This window comes from Aotus nancymaae, unplaced genomic scaffold (assembly GCF_030222135.1).
Source record: "Aotus nancymaae isolate 86718 unplaced genomic scaffold, 86718_ANA_hifiasm-v0.15.2.pri h1tg000029l, whole genome shotgun sequence".
Taxonomy (NCBI): domain Eukaryota; kingdom Metazoa; phylum Chordata; class Mammalia; order Primates; family Aotidae; genus Aotus; species Aotus nancymaae.
The window spans coordinates 15,470,108-15,483,841 of NW_026988442.1; the positions used below are offsets into that span (position 1 = coordinate 15,470,108).

The following is a 13,734-nucleotide window of genomic DNA, read 5'->3' on the forward strand; positions in this document are numbered from 1 at the left end:
TTTTTTTTTAGTAGAGACATGGTTTCGCCATGTTGGGCAGGCTGGTCTCGAACTCCTGACCTCAGGTGATCCGCCCGTCTTGGCCTCCCAAAGTGTTGGGATTACAGGCGTGAGCCACCGAGCCTGGCTGGTTCCATTATTTTATTCATCCTAAAACTTTTCAAATTGCCTTACAGATATATAAAACTACGTATGGAATTATTTATTATAAACAAGGTTAATACATACTAAGAAGCCAAAAGAACTACTGAATAGGATAGCCAAAATCTGAGTTACCTATTTTCATTACCCCCCAAAATAGAACATGGTTATAGTGCCATTCACTGTGACTATTTTAATTAAAACTCAGGTCCAATGCTTAATAACCACACCCTCTATTAAAAAAATTTTTTTATGTATTACTTTCCCCTAAGGGGGGGCTGACAATAAAAAGGAAGTATTTTTTGTTTTTGTTTACAGAACTAGGGTGTGAATTACTCAGTGGTTGTTACAGTCTTGGACCTAGGCAATTCCCGTAAGATCTCTGGATATTAACTTATCTCCTTAGATCATGCCTATTTTGGTATGATCAAAAAAGAAATGTTCCCTTCAAATTTCAGTTCTAAAGGCTTCAAAGAGCAAATCCAAGGGCAGTCCTTTGTAAAGTAACACAAACCAAAGTATTGGGACTGGGAAACAAATTACTTTGAAATTAAGATGGTCAACAACATAGGGTGTTTTCCAATCCATCTGAAAAGTCAACATTTATTTATTTAGAGATGGAGTTTCGTTCTTGTTGCCCAGGCTAGAGAACAATGGCACAATCTTCACTCACTGCAACCGCCACCCGGGTTCAAGTGATTTTCCTGCCTCAGACTCCTAAGTAGCTGGGATTACAGGCAGGTGCCATCATGCCTGGCTAATTTTTTTTTTGTATTAGGAGAGATGGGGTTTCACCATGTTGGTCAGGCTAGTCTCCAACTCCTGACCTCAGGTGATCCACCCGCCTCGCCCTCCCAAAGTGCTGGGATTACAGGCGTGAGCCACTGAGCCCAGCCTAAAAAGTCAACTTTTAAATATAAGCCTATAAAATCAGCTCTATGACCCTCAGAAAGGTTTTTAATTAATGAAGAGAGTTTTATCACTTCTCAAATAAGAATATTAGAAGGGAGGTTTCCTGCTGTTAGCTTTCAGAACTCTGTAACTCCATGAAAGCAGTTCTTCAATGTCAAATATTATATAAATACTAATTCAATGCAACAAAATCTGTAATTTTCTCTCAATATTACGACTGCCATATACAAACAAGAAACAAACTGTTTGGCTTTGACAGTTTTCTCACAAACACACAAAAATAAAAGCCACCTTCAAATTTAATCCAGAGAAATGGACTAGCAAACAGAAATGTTGTGAGGCCATCATAAAGCACTAGAAATTTGGGGAGGGTGCGGAAGCTTTTAATTTACAAACTTCAAGAGTCAACAAGAAAAATTAACACTAAAACATCACACCAACAGTCTATTTTCTCATTTACTATTTAGCAGCCTACAAGGAGGTTCATCAAGTAGTTTCCAAGTCACTAAATTCACATTCCTGCTGAATCTAGAATATGTGGCTATATGCAAAATTACAATAGCAAAAAATGCTTAATCGCTCTGTATAGGGGAAACATTATAGGCAATCCAGGTACTCAAAACAACTTGAGAGAGAGAGATATTAGTTTGCATTGGGGCAATAAAACAGGAAGTTGATATAGTCCCAAAAACACAAAACTTCAACACAGGACTAAAATGACATACACAGTTAAGTCTTCAAACCATTTTTTGTTAAGAGTAGGGATTTACTGCAAGTTTGTACAAGGTACACATGAGAATATTCTATTGAAAATCTGCCTCAGATTATCAGCTGGAAAAGGGCTGAATACTAGACCAAAGTAAAATACAAGATGTATTCATAGAGCCATCAGATGAGGAAAACTGTTTCTAGCTTCCAAAAAATATGAAGTAACATCTGCTATTCTGTTACTAAGTAACTGTTTGACAGCTAACTCATTTCAACCTAACTTGGGCCTATCTTACTTACTTAAACAAGAGAGTTAGATTCCACTCACTAAGGTTCCATTTGAAGTCTAAAATTTGTAATCTAAAACATGTGACCCAATAACTATACTTTAGGAAATATAAATAAACTTAACAATAAAGAGCACCTGTATTTGTAATTAGTCTAAAATGCTGCTAAGGAATAAAACAGCTAACTTACTACCTATCAGGAAAACAGCAAGAGAAATACATCTATATAAATAAAATTGACCCCCAAAGGAAGGAACAACTGTTCAAAGTACCCAATCTATCCCACCCCCATCCCTCAGATAAACTTGTAAAGAAAAAAACACACCGGTCAGGCACAGTGGCTCATGCCTGTAATCTCAGCACATTGGGAGGCCGAGGTGAGTGGACCACGAGGTCAGGAGTTCAAGACCAGCCTGGCCAAGATGATGAAACCTCATCTCTACTAAAAATACAAAAAAATTAGCCAGGTGTGGTAGCAGGTGCCTATAATCCCACCAGCTACTCAGAAGGCTAAGACAGACAATTGCTTGAACCCAGGATATGGAGGCTGCAGTGAGCCGAGATCGTGCCTCTGCACTCCAGCTTGGGCGACAGAGTGAGACTCCGTCAAAAAGAAAAAAACCAAAACCACACACACACACACACACACACACACACACACACACACACACTATAGCTGCTACACATATTGTTTTATTTCTTAATAAGCTATCTCATTTTATTTTGTATAAAAACAAACTCTCTATTCAAAATCTCTTACCTGATAAAACAAGAGATGTATTTTCTTAACAAGAAGTAGAGGCCAAGTCAATCCTGTGGGCAACCAATTAAAACCAACTTTTAGACTGCAATAGAGAATAAACGGAGGCAAAAATCAATGCAGGAAACACAAAACAACACGCACAGGCCACACTGTACATTACGAAGGCGAGTCTGAAACCACCAGAGTACTTCGTTAGAATGCATATCAAAAAAAAAAAAAAAAGAAAGACACCGTAACAAAATCCCACACGTGCTTTTTAGTTGGTATTGCTTTCAAATTTGAGTATCTCAAAATATTTATATATTTACATACAGCAAGTGTCATAACTTAGCCCAATAATGAATAAACTGAAAATTAAAACAATCATAGAGCTCAGCTTCATAGCTGCTAATTGCTTTGATCACTTTATAATTAAACCAGTCCAGAAATCTCTGTTAACACAAGTCTATTTCCCCAGGTTCTCACCAAATTGTGATGAAAAACACAAGTTCGCACAATAACAATTCTTGGACAACTTAAGACAGCAATTCAAGGGTACTCAGGGTACTCATGGAAATTACTACAATTATTATTTCAATATATTTTATTTTGCACCAAAGTAGCATTCAACATCACAAAACAAATGAAGTATGAGTTCTTGCTCTAAGGACTAATTCCACTGGAGCTCAAAATATTAACAAAATATGAAGCGAAATTTCCTCTGACACAACAGTTTCAAAAAACTTGTAAAAATTAAAAAAACAAAAACCAACCCTAAAAATGCCTGACATATTAAGAGTATATCCCAAAGTAAAAACAGGTCACTCCTCTTCCACTGTCTTGGAACTACTGAAGTTATAAACAAGTCACAAGAATATATGAACAAATGCCTAGACAACTATATTCAAAGATCATTTTTTACTTTTAATTATTTTTAAGGTCACATTTTAATTGGGAGAGAGAAGAAATTTTCCACTGTTCAGTATTAAGATTACCAACGACTATTTATCCGAATGATGCTCATCTTAAATTAATATCTTCCAAGACCAAAATAAAACTAGTGACTTTAATATTCATCACCAAATAGTAAAACATACTTCTAGTCAACTACTCAAGTTGCTCAAGAACAGTGAGATTGTTTTGCCACAAAAAGCTATGGAAATATGTAATCAACATACTCAAAAGCCTAGAGCATTCTACTAATCTTTTATATGTTGTAGAAATCTAGCCTAATTAAGTCTTTTTTTTTTTTTTTTGGAGACAGGGTCTTGCTCTGTTGCTCAGGCTAGAGTGCAGTGGCGTGATCTTGGCTCACTGCAGTCTCTGTCTCCTAGGTTCAAGCGATTCTCACACCTCAGCCTCCAGAATAGCTGGGATTACAGGCGTGCGCCACCGCTCCTGGCTAAGTTTTGTTATTTTTAGTACAGACGGTGTTTCACTATGTTATCCAGGCTGGTCTCAAACTCCTGACCTCAAGTGATCCACCCACCTGGGTCTCCTAAAGTGCTGGGATTACAAGTGTGAGCCACTGTACCTGGCCTAGCCTAATTACGTCTAAGGGGTTTAAAAATTATTCATTTAAAAGCCCTATCTAGTACTTTATCTAACAGGCCACAAAGGGAAATGTGAAACAGAAAAAAAACCTGCTTCAAGTAAAGCAATGAGCAAGAGCATTAATTACTGCAATATTTATGTACAGGTTTGACTCCAGAAGCCACGTAACAGAGTAACTTTCTAGTTTATAGAACTTGTAATAAACATTTGATCCCTACTGGAGATTCCAATTCAAAAGGTCAGGTATGGGGCCAGGGCATATGCCTGAATATAACGTAAACAGGTTCCTCAGCCTCTTCCCTTCCAAACTCAAAAGATACAGTATTTCATCTTCAGAAGGACATATGTGGGGTCAGCCAGTTAAGCTCAAAGGGAACTCACCAGGTCTACTCTCAAAAATTTCTAAAAGGTTACCAAAAATTACATTTAAAAGGAAGAAATTTTTCATTCTACAAGGCAAGGCTGAAAGGCCCAGCTGAATTTGGCAAATGCCTAGTTAAAGCTTTATGTGTACAACTTAAAGCACAAAATTAATCAAGATAGAAATTTATGATTCTCTTATATTTCAGCAAAGGGGAATCTCCATCCCACCCCATACCAAGGAAAAATATGCAGAAAGTTGATGCTAGAAGTCAGAACTTCAAAACCCTTGGTATTATACCTCTTCAAAAGGGAAAGGTAGATGGAAACAGAACTGATAGACTTTTATTTGTTTTGACACCTCACTTTGCAAATGCCACAAGAATTCAGCAGAAGTGTCACTGTTTTCCAGGAAACAATTCATTCCTGTATTCTAAATGTCACCTAGCAACTGAATGCACGTTTTCAAAAATCCACTCCATTCACCTAAAGCTTTGGTGAACTTTAGAAGGATAAGACTAAAATAATAGCTACACAATAAAACATCTAAAATACATACGCTATCTATACATACAGTATAATGATAGGGAAGGAGAAAATGGGCCTGATTTATCATTAAAGCCACTGATACATTTCACAAGATCTAAAAGAAGAAGCTGGCTTTGTATGTTTTCCATTCATGTTAGGAATCAGTCCTAACAAAAAGGCTTGCTTTAACTTGACAAAATACCAGATGCATGCACAAATCACAAGTATCTGCTACAAAAATTTAGCATAGTTATGACTTTATTATTTACTAGCTATTCTAATCACTTGAAATTTCAGAATAAAATGTCTGAGAACAAATGTCTTTATCAAGAAGTCAAGGCACAACTAAAACGACTATTTTCACTCTTTATCTGGTAGTAAACATCCAAAAGTGAACTTTAACTTTGTTCAGTCATCACTCTTTAATCAACAAGAACCAGGGTACAGCAGAGCTAGCTTCTTCAGATCCAGAAGAAACAACCAACCCCTCAAATGTTCACCTCAGAGATGAGCAACAGAGAACCAATCACAACGGGCACAATGCTAAGAGCAGTATAATCACTTTATAGTAAACATTATGAAACAACCACAGTTTCAGCCACTTGATTTTGTTCCCCATTCCCAAACGTACCATATTTCAAATTCTGGGATCATTCTTAATGAAAAATTATTCTGACAATGATGGAGATGTATACTTTTTATAATGCATTACTCAATTTTTCCATTAACCACCATTCCGTACTTAAAGGCAGCAAATGAAAAGACATTTCTAAATAAGATAGTCCTCCTGTCAAAAAATTTATTTTTCAGTCCCCCCAAATGCCAACAAAAATGTTCACTACCTTCATTTTCATCTCAAAGCAAAATTATACTTCTAACCTAACCAACCACATTAACCCTCACTATGTTTTTGAGACTTAAAAGCTGACTTTAAACTTAATTAAGTTCTGTGTAAACCAAAAGGTACATTTGTGTGGTAGTAAAATCTGATAAAACTGTAATTTAGATAAAATTATTTTTTGTTTAGTTGAAAACATCTAACAATATTCCTTTACTCCATGAACATTTAATATTAAGCACTTGTGGGCCAGAAAAAAGATATAAAAGTGGACATCAGTCTCTGCATTTTAGAGAGGGATGCCTAAAAGCATCTTTTGTGCAACCAACTAATGACACTTGGTTCTTCCTACAACATCTACAGAAGAAAACAATTCATTCAAAATAAATGACAGAGCTCTCTGCAAAATGGAGTAAAAACTATCAACACTGTCACTGGATTCCGGCACCTGGAACACGCTGGCCCACAAAATCAAGTTTCACATCTAAAAATTGTACTAACAACTCCCAAACTCTCAATACTCAGTCATCAAAACATTATGTCAAAGAAGGTGAAAGAAGCCCAAGGTACTGGTCGTAGCATTTAACAATACGTTGCAAGTAACTACACGATTATTTCTAAAGCTTCACATTTTTCGTCTAACAGATTTGAATATAAGGAAAATGAAAATTATACATTACAATCCATAAACAAAGTAATCAACAGTTAATCGAGCATATATGTGATATAAAAATGCATTCCGTTTTATTAAAAATCTGTCCAATAATATACTAAGCACATCTTCATTAACTGTTTTATATAAACACGCCAAACATTTCACTTTCTTCATAAATTACCATAACGTTATTTGAACCACCTGTAACAGTTCTTCCCAGCTTCTTTTTATATTCTTGGAAAATGTCTGCACACTTTCCACTAAATTCAGAAATCCTCCATTCTTATCAAAACTACCAAATTTCAAAAACAAGTACAACCAGTCTTGTACGAGATTCCCCTACGTGTCCAGACTTGAGTTTTTCAACTGCAAATGCTCTGAGATGCATTACCAATATACACTAGTTAACAAGGTCCCAGACAATTCTTGTTGCTAAGACTGCATTTTGCAAAAATTACACCATTTCAAACCATTCAAGCAAGAAGCACTAAAAGAAATACTGCAGTCACAAGCCTAGACTCTCCCTTCAGCAAACCTTCAGTTGCCATCACATTTTTTTCCAGGTTATACCCTATTCTTGAATAATATAAAACGGTCCTTACCAACTTCCTCAATTTACATTAGGTTATCTCTGGGAATCCAGGAGCCAAGGGTTTTAGGGCCCAGAAATCTCTTAAAGTCTGCAATTCTCAGCATGACACCACCCAGATGAATGAATGTTTAGCACTTAATACTGATTAACCCTCACCAGAGCCCCTCAGGTTTGTCATTGTAAGACACACGTTGGAGGAACACAAAAAGCCCATACGTTTACAACCTAGCAGCTAAGCCTGCCGCTCTGGCGTCCATCCTCCTCACTAACCTGATCCTCAAAGTCCCTCCCACCAGCCAATTCACGTGGCTGCCAACTAACGCAGCCAAGCTTCAGAGAAACTCAATTAACTCTCCATCAAAACCAGCCACCCTCCGCAGCCCACTGGATCTCGTCCTCCTGAAATGCTAGAGGATCCTCTCCCGAGGGATCCATAGAAGTGCTGCTCACAGCAGCCCCTTCCCTACTAGGGGACCAAAGGCCTGGCATCTTACTATAACTCGCAGAGCTTCGGAAGGCGTAATCATCCCATCCCCTCACATCCTAGCTTCAGACGCCGGCTTCTTAAACTGCTACGCCGTTGAGCAAGCCCCTCCCCAGCAATGGACCTCGTGGGCATTTCACTGCAACCCCCTCCACCTTCAGGCCACGAAGACGGCCGGTTTTAAGACTTCCTGCCTGAACTCACAGGAGTGTACCGACTACAGCTTCCTCCCCACAGGTGTGACCTGGGTCCCCTTCTGCTAGTAGGCCACAAAGGCCTCCTTTCCATTCCGGATCAAGGAAGTGTCCTCACTACGATTATCTCCCCAACTCCAGGCAGAGATGTCGTTATAACCTCTGCTCCACTGGGGGAGACAAGAAATCTTCCGGATTCGGGATGTAGGTATGTTTTCACTGCAGTCCCCGTCAGCTCGCAGGCCGCTGAGCCAGCCAGCTCTGGCCTGCCCGCTCTCAGACCACGGGGGCGTCCTCGCTATGGCCTCGTCCCCACTTCGGTACGCAGGCTCATGCTCTCTTGCGTCCTCCTTGCATCCTCTCAGATCTCAGAGGCATAAGTGGCACCCCAGACCCCCTGCAGCCCTGCCCAGACCCTTTGTGTGGGGCGCTAGTTGCCGCGGGCTCGAAGGCCTCCGAAGGCCCCGCCCCAGGCCACCAAGGGGCGGCACAAGCCCCGCACAGCCCCGCCCGTTCAGGGACTGCGGGAGTCTTACCAGGGAAAGCTGCGCGGCACCAGAACCCAGACCCCGAATTACCCCCCGCGCGAGTGCCTCCGCCCCGCGGCCGACAGCCCCAGCCCGAACGGCTGCCCGGAGCCCACCGCAGCCACCACCTCCTTCGCCGCTTCACAAAATGGCCGCCGGCCCGCTCAGCGGCTCCGCGTTCCAGAAGGGGGCGGGGCGGACTGGTGACGTCACTAGGCGGCGCAAGCGCGCTGAAGTTCTCGGGCGATCTCCCGGAAGTTGCCGGTGTTTGTGCTAAGAGGGGATATTCAGTCCCCGCACACGACAGTTTGCACAAAAGCCCGACCTTGGGCTAATGACGCTGCCGGGTGGCCTGGGTGTGAGTGCCCAGCTTGGTCCTTGACTCCAAGACTTTGTGCAAATTGCTTCACGTCTTCGAGTTTCCGCGGAAGGACCAAATTTTGCTTACCTCGAAGAGGTAATTTGAGAATTAAATGGACCACAACTTGGTGGCTTGTTATTATATCCTGACAAAACAGCCAAAACCTGATAATTTTTTCCCATTTAAAAGTTTATAAAGGCCAGGCACGGTGGCTCACGCCTGTAATCCCAGCACTTTGGGAGGCCGAGAAGGGCAGATCACGAGGTCAGGAGTTCGAGACCAGACATGGTGAAACCCCGTCTCTACTGGGCGTAGTGGTGCACGCCTGTAGTCCCGGCTACTCCGGAGGCTGAAGCAGGAGAATTGCTTGAACCCGGGAGACGGAGGTTGCAGTAAGCCGAGATCACGCCACTGCACCCCAGCCTGGGCGACAGAGCAAGATTCCGTCTCAAAAAAAAAAAAAAATTCAATCCATTGTAACCCCTCCAGAGCTTCACTATAGTATTATGTTATTATAGTAAAAGCTACTCTCAAGATGCTTTGGACCTAGCCCCCGAACTTCACTCCCCTGCTAATTAAAAGACACGTGGTGGCTTAAGCCTGTAGTCCTAGCTACTTGGGAGTTAAAGGCAGGAGGATCCCTTGAGCCTACAAGTTCCAGGCTGCAGTGAGCTATGATTATACCACTGCACTTTAGCCCAGGTGACAGGGCAAGACCCTATCTCTTTAAAAAAAAAAAATCAGAGTTGAAATTCTCACAATTCCAACAACCTTTTGGGATTTGTGTGGCAGACTGGGATGGTGCTAGCCCAGCATGCCAAGAACAGCAAGTTGGAAAAGCAGGCCACACTGTTAAACCAAACCTATACTTTATATACACTCTTGTGTAGGTATAACATAGTCCATTAAAAACAAAACCTGCTAAATGCAATGTGATATCCAGGGTTGGATCCTGGAATAGAAAAAAGGACATTCGGAAAACTGGTGCAAGCTAAACAAAATCTGAATTTTAGGTTGAGCATAGTGCCTCGTGCCTGTAATCGCAGCATTTTGGGAGGCCAAGAGGCAAGAGGATCACTTGAGCCCAGGAGTTCCTGGGCAACATAGTCCCAGTCTCTCCAAAAAAATTTTGAAATAGGCCGGGCGCGGTGGCTCACGCCTGTAATCCCAACACTTTGGGAGGCCGAGGCGGGTGGATCACGAGGTCAAGAGATCGAGACCATCCTGGTCAACATGGTGAAACCCCGTCTCTACTAAAAATACAAAAAATTAGCTGGGCATGGTGGTGCGTGCCTGTAATCCCGGCTACTCGGGAGGCTGAGGCAGGAGAATTGCCCGAACCCAGGAGGCAGAGGTTGCGGTGAGCCAAGATCGCGCCATTGCACTCCAGCCTGGGTAACAAGAGCGAAACTCCGTCTCAAAAAAAAAAAAAAAAATTTTTGAAATAGTAATTTTTAAAAATCACATTTCACTAATACTAATATGCCAATGTTAACCTCTAAGTTGTGACAAATGTACCATAGTTTTCTTCATTGTTTTTCTTTTGTTGTTTTTTGAGACGTAGTCTTGCTCTGTTGCTCAGGCTGGAGTACAGTGGCGCCATCTCGGTTCACTGCCACCTCTGCCTCCAGGGTTCAAGCTCTTCTTGTGCCTCAGCCTCCCAAGTAGATAGGATTACAGATACCCACCACCACGCCCAGCTAAATTTTGCATTTTTAGTAGAGACAGGGTTTCACCATGCTGGCCAGGCTGGTCTCGAGCTCCTGACCTAAAGTGATCCTCTCACCTCAGCATCCCAAAGTTCTGGGATTATAGGCATGAGCCACTGCACCCAGCCTGTTGTTGTTTTTTGAGACAAGGTCTCACTCTGTCACTCAGGCTTGAATGCAGTGGTGTGATAACGACTCACTGTAGCCTTAACCTTGCAGGCTGAAGCAATACTCCCACCTCAGCCTCCCAAGTAGGTTGGACAACAGGTGGGCGCCACCACGCCTGAACAATTTTTGTATTTTTTTGTAGAGGTAGAGCCCAGGCTGGTCTTAAATTCCTGAGCTCAAGCAATCTGCCAGTCTCGGCCTCCCAAAGTACTGGGATTACAGGTGTAATCCCACACCCAGCCAAATTAGCATAGTTTTACATAAGACTTTTTAGAGGAAAACTGGCAGTAGATCTATAACTCTACTATCCTTGCAACTTTTCAGTAAATCTAAAATTATTCTAAGTAAAAAAGATATTTTTAAAAAAGGAAAAAAACTATAATTTCATGTCCTCCTTCCCCTGTCCATCTACATTTACCAAACTTTAGCCCAGTGGTTTTCAAATTTTCCTATCTTCCTGCTACTGGGAAGTATGAAGAGCAATCAAACTTTTTTGACCATTACCCACAATAAGAAATACATTTGCAGCCGGGCGTGGTGGCTCACACCTGAAATCCAAGCACTTTGGAGGCCAAGGTGGGCGGATCACCTAAGGTCGGGAGTTCAAGACCAGCCTGATCAACATGGTGAAACCCTTTTTTTTTTTTAATTAAAGATGGGGTTTCACCATGTTGGTCAGGCTAGTCTTCAACTCCCGACCTCAGGTGATCCGCCCGCCTTGGCCTCCAAAGTGCTTGGATTACAGGTGTGAGCCACTACGCCTGGCCAAAACCCCATCTTAAAAAAAAAAAAAAAAAAAAGAAATACATTTGCAACCTGGTATACAAATTCAAATATATCATCACAATATATTCTTAAAATATGCATAAATATACTCTAGCATATTCTGTCCTTTTTTTTTTTAAGATGGAGTTTCACTCTTGTTACCCAGGCTGGAGTACAATGGTGCGATCTCGGCTCACCGCAACCTCCACCTCCCGGGTTCAGGCAATTCTCCTGCCTCAGCCTCCTGAGTAGCTGGGATTACAGGCATATGCCACCATGCCCAACTAATTTTTTGTATTTTTAGTAGAGACAGGGTTTCACCATGTTGACCAGGATGGTCTTGATCTCTTGACCTCGTGATCCACCCGCCTCGGCCTCCCAAAGTGCTGGGATTACAGGCGTGAGCCACCACGCCCGGCCTGTCCTTTTTTTAGTACTGGTAACTATCCACCTATGGGTTCAGACCCACAAATGAAAAGCTCTAGTTACAATGACCTTCTCTTGGTTTCTCAAGTATAATACTTTGTGCTTTATCATGCTTCAGGCCCTTTGCTCTTGCTGTTCCTTCCTCTCATTCCTAGATTAGTGAGCCCTTCATTTTTTTTGAGACAGAGTCTTGCTCTATTGCCCAGGCTGGAGTACAATGGGGCAATCTCGGCTCACCGTAATCTCTGCTTCCTGGGTTCAAGCCATTCTCTTGCCTCAGCCTCCTGAGTAGCTGGGATTACAAGCACATGCGTGCCACCACACCCAGCTAATTTTTGTATTTTGAGTAGAGATGGGGTTTCACTATGTTGGTCAAGCTGGTCTTTTTTTTTTTTTTTTTTTAAAGATGGGGTTTCACCATGATGGCCAGGCTGGTCTTGAACTCCTGACCTCAGGTGATCCACCCACCTCAGCCTCCCAAAGTGCTAGGATTATGGGCGTGAGCCACCGCGCCCAGCCTGGTCAAGCTGGTCTTCAACTCCTGACCTCATGATCCATTCACCTCAGCCTCCCAAAGTGCTGGGATTACAGGCGTAAACCACTCTTCATATTTTTAAGCACTACCTCCTCAGAAAAGCTTTCCTCTAACACCTAGCGTGGTAGGTTTTCTCACCACTTTCTTTCACAGCACTTAACACAATCTATAACATTGTTTTTGTTTTTGAGTTTTGAGTTTTTGTTTTTTGTTTTAAACGCTCTTGTTGCCCAGGCTGGAGTGCAATGGCGAAATCTCAGCTCACTATAACCTCCGCCTCCCGAGTTCAAGCGATTCTCCTGCCTCAGCCTCCCCAGTAGCTGGGATTATAGGCATGTACCACCATGCACAGCTAATTTTGTTTTTTTTTGTTTGTTTGCTTGTTTTTGAGACCAGTCAGTCTGACCTCAGGTGATCCACCCGCCTCAGCCTCCCAAAGTGCTGGGATTACAGGCCTGAGCCACCATGCCCGGCCTATAACATTGTTTGTTTACTTCTTATTTTCCATCTCTCCACTAAAATTTAAAGCACAGTGAAGGCGGGGTCTTTTTTGGTCCTGTTAACCAGTGTATCCCTAATACCCAGAACAAGTCTAGCTCCTGGCAGGCATTCAAATAATTGCTAAATGAAGAGATACAAAAGCCCACTTACAAGGTTTCTTAGGCCAACTGAGGGCCCCATGGATGCCATGTTAACCTCTGTGACCTACACACACTCCAGATGAGTTCCTGGAAAATCTAAAATAACTGGAAGACCATGAAAAGAGAAAGCAATCATCAACCCCTGTGATGCGTACTTAACTTTAAGACATTCTCTATTGTTCCTTATTCCAGCCCCAATTGATAAGGCCACTGGACTTTGTAACCGACATGGTCAACCTCATGACTCCACACCCTACGACCCCCTCCCAGCTTGCAAATCCATGACCCACTCCCAGCTTTCCCAAAACCCCCTAAACCGTAACTTTCAACTGCCAACCCCAAACCTATAAAACCAACTCCTATCCCACCGCCCTTTCTGACACCCTTTTCGGCCTCAGCCGGACTGCACCCAGGTGAATAAACAGCCATGTTGCTCACATAAAGCCTGTTTGGGGGTCTCTTCATTCAGAGCTGAGTTTTAACACCACTGAGTCATTTATGCAAATCAGGTGGAGTGGTGGTCTTGTTCACAGTTTTTTTTTTTTGAGACAGAGTCTCACTCTGTCGCCAGGTGCCAAGCTGGAGTGCAGTGGCACAATCTTGGCTC

General features: G+C 42.2%; 1 protein-coding gene across 7 annotated transcripts in view; it reads right to left on the reverse strand.

Moving 5' to 3' along the window:
- RBM12 (RNA binding motif protein 12) overlaps nt 1–8,672 on the reverse strand; it is a 38,877-nt gene extending 30,205 nt beyond the window's left edge. For 2 of the 7 annotated variants that reach the window (XM_064382351.1, XM_012455091.3), the window contains exons 1-2: nt 8,532–8,590; nt 2,809–2,893 (exon numbers count right to left, since the gene is read on the reverse strand). The gene's annotated coding sequence lies outside the window, so the exon portion shown is untranslated. Of the gene's footprint in view, nt 1–2,808; nt 2,894–8,531 lie in introns of all 7 variants that reach the window. The other 5 variants (XM_012455098.2, XM_012455095.2, XM_012455092.2 and 2 more) reach the window with 5 other exon arrangements.
- Between the last annotated feature and the right edge of the window lie 5,062 nt (nt 8,673–13,734).